Raw genomic sequence first — 6,727 nt, forward strand, 5'->3', positions numbered from 1 at the left:
TTTTAAAACTCTCAGCTTTAAGTGTTTCCGACAAGTTTCTGGTCATCTCAACCTATAGATAATTGAAATAAATGTTTTATGACCTAAATAAAAAAAGATATTCTCTTGATGTAAGGCAGGGTAGATGGCTAAATCAGCAAATTAATATTATTTTTTAGAAGCAGACAACTGCTTTTATAATCGCGTTAATCTTTGAAAGAAAAGACACATCCTATATAAATATTTTTTGTTGCAAAAGACAGTTACAACAGGGAATAGAGCCTCGAGCCCTCAGTACCAACGTGTATTAAAAGATAATTTAAACGTATTGGTGATGCCAACTACTAGGAACGATTATGATACAAATAAAGACTATTAAGGATTTAAATAGCTGGCTGTATGAGGATAAGGAACGTAAACTTATACAAAATAAACACAACTTTGATAAACTAATAGCCCGAGATCATGTGATCCAAAGCATTAAAGTGTTACTTCATTTCGGTAAAGTAAATGAAAAAAACAAAGGTCAACAACAACATAACAACTAAATTTATATGAAACTAGGATCAAATTCGCATGCATTTTTAAAAAAAGAAGTATTGTTTCTCAAGCTTCAACACTCTTAAAATTCTAATTTTGATAATTCTAGCTCGGATTTCCGGGTGTGGATCAGATGAACCAATATAGCACTACATTAGGGGGATAGGTCACTAGAATTGAATTTTTTAGGGTTAATTCCTTCTTCAGAAAACAACAAAGACAATTATGACTTACCTTATCAATCCGTCGTTGTGTTGAAGTTAATCATATGTTGCAAAGTGAATTTTAACCAATTAAGTGCCACATTTAGGAGGGGAAAAAACTCGTATTGAAAAAATTGACAAGAAACTCGTCCTTCAAACAACGGTCGATTTAAATGACCCTCATTTTGGCAAAAAAATTCAAACCTGGGACTTCACGATGTTCTAGATTTGAGAGTTTTTGCCAAGATGAGGTTCATTTACATCGGACGTTCTTTGAAGTACGAGTTTTCTGGACACATTTTTAAATAAGAGTTCTTACAAAGTATGGTAATTAACTGGTTAAGTTGAATTGCTAAAAAATATTGTTTGGCTCACCTCAATTTAACGGACTGTGTTTATTGAGGTCAATAAAAGCATAGAAATTAACACGAATTTCAAAAATGTACTGTATAAGGACTTTCTGTTTTCTGGACTATCTCAAAACTGAAGGCAATGCGACACACTATTAAAAACATTAATATTCATTATACAGAAAGCGTGGAAATAGAAGGCAGAGGACTATTAACGTCATGCCAAAAAGACACTTCTTTTCCTACTTTTTTGCTCTTTTAACTTTTTAAAAAAATTGTTGACTGGAGAAAGGATTGAGCCCAAAATGTTTGTTTTCCCGTATTTTGTTCTTATTGTTTAAGTTTTGATAATCAGAATGCTGAAAAGTAACGCGTACTGTCCATTTAACAAGTTAATGGCCATAATTTAGAAGAAAAAAACATGTATTAAAAACATTTGGCCTCCTCCTCCTCCTCTTAGTTCAAATAACGACTAATTCAAAGTATCCTCATCTTGGCAAAATCTCTCGCTCGCGAGGTCCCAGATTTGAGAGTTGTTGGTAATTTAAATCGATCGATATTTGAAGGACGAATTGTCTGGCCAAATGTTTTGAATAATCGTGTTTCCAAAGTACTGCAGTTAACTGATTTTTTTTAAAGAGGGGGGGGGGGGATAGAGTTCGTATTCACGAGGACTATGGCTCTCAGGGACTGTTAAGAGGACTGGAATAGATCTTGAACATGAGTTTATTCATTATCTATTAAGATTCGTTGTAATATTTTTCATTAAACTGTTGTCAACTTTCAATCACTATGTACTTATTGCTTTCACTTCAAATACCATCATCATCATAATCGTAATCCTCACCATCATCATCATCATCATCATCATCATCATCATCATCATCATCATCATCATCAACACAATCAAAGTCATCATCATCGTCGTGGTCGTCGCCATCATCATCATTATCTTATCATCATCATCATCATCATCATCATCATCATCATCATCATCATCATCATCATTATCATCATCATCAAAATCATCATCATCGTCACCATCACACAATTCAGTATCACTGCAGTCATAATCTATATTAAATGTTATCTTCCATTGCCAGTCCGAATGTCTTAAACGATAACTATTGTGCTATCTAGAGTATATAAGAGAATGGAGAATATAGAATATTTAAATATTGTTTAAAAAGAATAAAAACATGAAAACACGAGGATACAAAAATAAATATCAATAAATAAAATGTGAAATTTTACTTTGTCGTTTTTATTTTTTTAATAAGTAATGAGGATAATGGAATCTGTCAACATGACACTCCTCCTCCTCCTCCTCCTCCTCCTCCTCCTCCTCCTCCTCCTCCTCCTCCTCCTTCTTCTTCTTCTTCTTCTTCTTCTTCTTCTTCTTCTTCTTCTTCTTTTTCTTCTACTTCTACTACTAATTATATTAATACTACTACTACTACTACTACTACTACTACTACTACTACTACTACTACTACTACTACTACTACTACTACTACTACTACCACTACTACTACTACTACTATTACTACTACTACTACCACTACTACAACAACTACTACTACTACTACTATTACTACTACTACTACTACTATTATTATTATTATTATTACTACTACTACTACTACTCGAGTAGTAGTAGTAGTAGTAGTAGTAGTAGTGGTAGTAGTAGTAGTAGTAGTAGTAGTAGTAGTAGTAGTAGTAGTAGTAGCAATAGTAGAAGTAGTAGTAGTAGTAGTAGTAGTAGTAGTAGTAGTAGTAGTAGTAGTAGTAGTAGCAGCAGTAGTTGTAGTTGTTCGAATTCCCGCTGCGATGTGCCCTAGCTGAGTTTGCGACGTTGCACTGCGTCTGACGCCTGGGTTATTCCAGTCTTCCTTCAAAATAGACCCAAAAAATAAATTCCCCTACCAGGATGCACCAGGATTCCCCCCGTCTCTCAATCCATTTCAAACATATATTTCTTGGTCCACCGTTTAATAATGGCAAAGTACTTGCTTTGCTTATTATATCTTAAAACAGCAATCCCCCTCCCCTTAAAACGTTGCCTTTACATTATAACAAATTGAGCTTTTATTTCATTTTTTAATTGCGTTTTTATATAGCGCAATATCCACTAAACGCCCTTAAAGCACTTGACAAGAGCTCCCTGCCCAACAGCAACACTTAACACTTAGGACGGGACATGGACGCCTGTTTGGCTGTATTACAATTTTTTTCGGACTGAGACAACGCTATTAAAGGCCAGGTACTCATTTTGCACCTGAGTACGGTGAGAGAATGTGAGTAAAGAGCCTTTTCTAAGGACTCAACTATGCGCCGAGCGAGGCTCGAACCCAGGACCTTCCGATCCGAAAGCGAGTGTCATACCACAAGACCACATAGCCTCATATAGCTAACAAATACCATCTTCAACGTTCATTCACTGGCCTTCCATTTTCTGAGAGCTTTAGAATTTAATTTATCATGGTGGACAAGAGAAAGTATGTAGGAAGACGCAAGCAGCCATTCAGGGACCTCGTAATAACAAAACAAAAATAATTGAGATTTATATACCGCAATATCCACTAAATGTGCTCAAAGCGCTTTACAAGGGGTCCCTGGTCAACAGCAATATTTAACATGCAGGACGGGACATGACGCTTGTTAGGCGATATTACAATTTTTCGGACAAAGACAACGCTGTTTAAAGGCCAGGTACTCATTTTACACCTGAGTACGGTGAGAGAATGTGAGTAAAGATCCTTTTCCAAGGACTCAACTATGCGAAGCGCGAGGCTCGAACCCAGGACCTTCCGATCCGAAAGCGAGTGTCATACCACTAGACCACATAGCCGCACAATCATAATTCATATTATAGACATGAAATACATCATGAAAAGAAGGTGAAGATGGAAAGACATGTTTTGAGAAAGAAGGCGGGATACATCAGAAAAACTGCTTAACACTGGAGACCAGAAGACAGAAGGCCCCGGGCAATTTGGAGGATAACAGTGGAGGGGGAGCTCCCTGAAGATGACGAGCACGGCCAAAGGTATATGGAGGTACTTCGTTGCTGCCCTACATGGCAACAGCCATCATGAGCAGTAGATAAATAATTTAAAAAATCACATTTCCGTGTCCGACATATCGGAAATATAAAGACATTTGCCTAAAGTTCACAGTATCATTACCCAGGATTTGAACTCAGATGCTTCGAGTTAAAATGAAAACAAGTTGAAAGCATACCATAACAATCTTTTGTAACCTCTATTCCTCCCCCTCCCTCTCATCCTCCCTACCTCTTCCTCCACCTCCTCCATCCACCTCTCCTTATTCCCAGCAATGCGTTTGAAAAGCTGGGGTCCCAGCCCGATAATTAACCAGTAATAACTTGGTGACAACTATCCATTCGGGCAATTCCCGAGTCTTCTTGCTTCTCTTGTCTCTCGATTTCTGTCGTCTACCGACAAAAACCTTTTTTTTTTTCATTTTGATTGGAAATATTATACTTAAAATATCCATGATCACTCACAACTTTTCAGAAATTCTTAAACCCGAGAGTTCCTGGAGTATAAAGGGAACTTCGAAATCTAATATTAGTTGACAAGTTGGAAGTCGATAAATCATCATGTTTAATGTATAGAAAGATATTCTGACCAAAATGAAAAAAAAAAACATAAATGGCGTTCTGTCAGTATACGCGTATTTGGCATTAAGAACCCATCTGATTTGAATATCTGCCACCAGAACCAACTAACGCTCTCTGGGGTGGCGATTGGACACCTCTTTACATTACGTGAAAATTTCACGCATCTTGTCACGAAAAATATGGCGACTTTAACTCAGAACTGTTTACGACTGCGTATACAAGGGATTGACTTAGTGACTGTATGAAAGACGTATCTTACATAATCATTATATATTGTGATATATAATAATGTTATTTTATTTCTTAATTAATAAATCCCCAGCTTTTCCATATACTTTCATCGTTTTTTTTTAAATAATAAGACTCCCCTCCCCCCTCCTTTTTTTCATAATACAAACAAATTATAATGAGCAAAAACCCTGAAAGAAAAGTTTTACTCGGTTAACTTTCCTGCTCTGGAAAATTTACGAATGAAAAAATATGGCCAGTAAACTCGTCCTTCAAATATCGATCGATTTAAATGACCTCATATTGGTAAAAACTATTAAACCTGAGACCTTGCACCTCACAAGATCCCAGGTTTGAGAGTTTTTGCCAAGATGAGGGTCATTTAAATTGATCAATATTTGAAGGACGATTTTTCCTGGCCAAATTTTTAAATACGTGTCCTTTCAGAGTAGGAAGGTTAACTGGTTTAACAAAATATTGCTTCAAATTACATTTTGCAATTGAAATATAGCATCGCCTATGAAAACAGACCATGTCCATATGACGAACGTTGCGGAACAGGAATATAACACTTTGACCATTAATTTTTTTCTTATTTTATTTTAATAGAAATCTAAAACAAGAATCATAAATCAGAAATAATTTCGTTCTGCGCACTATGGGAAATGTTTTATTCTTTCTTTAAAATATCAAATTTATCAAGAACTAAAAACGTATAACTTGAGGTTCATAACTAATGCATTTAATGGAGTCTCGTCTCTGAAGCTTTCGTAACAAGATTTATTATTTTTTTCTGTCTGTTTGTTAATTTATTTCGAATTTTACATCAAGACGAATTAACATTAATGTCTAAGTCTAGAGATATGAAATGTGAAATTACGACCTCCGACAGTGTGAATTCTAAATAACTTAGCTTTTGAATTTCCGACTTTTTCACCCACCCTTATCCTGGTCTGCCTGCCTGACCCATCAGCCCCCCCCCCCCCCCCCCTCCCTCCAATCAGACTTTCTTCCTTCTCCATTTGCCATCAATAGATTCTCCCTAACGCAATGACAGAAAACCATTTTCCTAACACGCACCATAGCGTGATGTCTCTTCCACACCAACACTTTCACCATCTTTAACGATTTCCCACCCCAAGTCCATTGCAACAATCACCTATCTTCAACGTCAGAAATATCATAAAAGTTCCTGAAAGTACCCTTGTTCCTGCTTTTTAAGACAACAATTTAATAATGCACAGGCTGCCTCTTCGTTTAAGCTTATTATTTCTCGATAAAGTATTGGAATGGCAACAATAAGAACATTGCAGTTCTTAAGGAAAATCCTAAATAATTTCAAGACATTTTATAGAGAAAATTGAATTGACATTGCTAGTTGAATTGATTGAGAAAGTAAAAGCGTTTTTCCTCATACACTGTCATTATATATAACCAATCGCTTCAAAACAATAATACTTTGTCTAAGTAAAGCAGATATCAAAAAGTGACCTTATAGTTAAACTGACCAGTAATATAAAATTCACAAAGTCCCAGGTCTGAGAGTTTTTGCCAAAAGAGGGTCATTTAAATCGATATATATATATATATATAATGAAGGACGGGTTTTCTGGCTAAATTTTTAAATACGTGTTTTTTTCCAGAGTTCGACAGCTACTTGGTTAAACATGAAAACTTTACCCAGGTCTCGTATTGTTTACTATAAAGTCAATTGCTATCACCTTAAACCGTCCCAATATAAAGGGATTTGAAGAGTTTTGAAGGGATGGGTTACAAAGTCC

At 35.9% G+C, this 6,727-nt stretch overlaps 1 protein-coding gene across 1 annotated transcript in view; it reads left to right on the plus strand.

Moving 5' to 3' along the window:
• LOC144968211 (uncharacterized) overlaps window positions 1-2,325 on the plus strand; it is a 76,383-nt gene extending 74,058 nt beyond the window's left edge. Inside the window, exon 13 of the mRNA XM_078906329.1 lies at window positions 1-2,325. This exon is cut by the window's left edge and continues 1,218 nt beyond it. The gene's annotated coding sequence lies outside the window, so the exon portion shown is untranslated.
• Window positions 2,326-6,727: the final 4,402 nt, after the last annotated feature.

This window comes from Berghia stephanieae, chromosome 3 (assembly GCF_034508935.2).
Source record: "Berghia stephanieae isolate SIO BIC M18660-M18661 chromosome 3, UCSD_Bste_1.3, whole genome shotgun sequence".
NCBI classification, from domain to species: domain Eukaryota; kingdom Metazoa; phylum Mollusca; class Gastropoda; order Nudibranchia; family Aeolidiidae; genus Berghia; species Berghia stephanieae.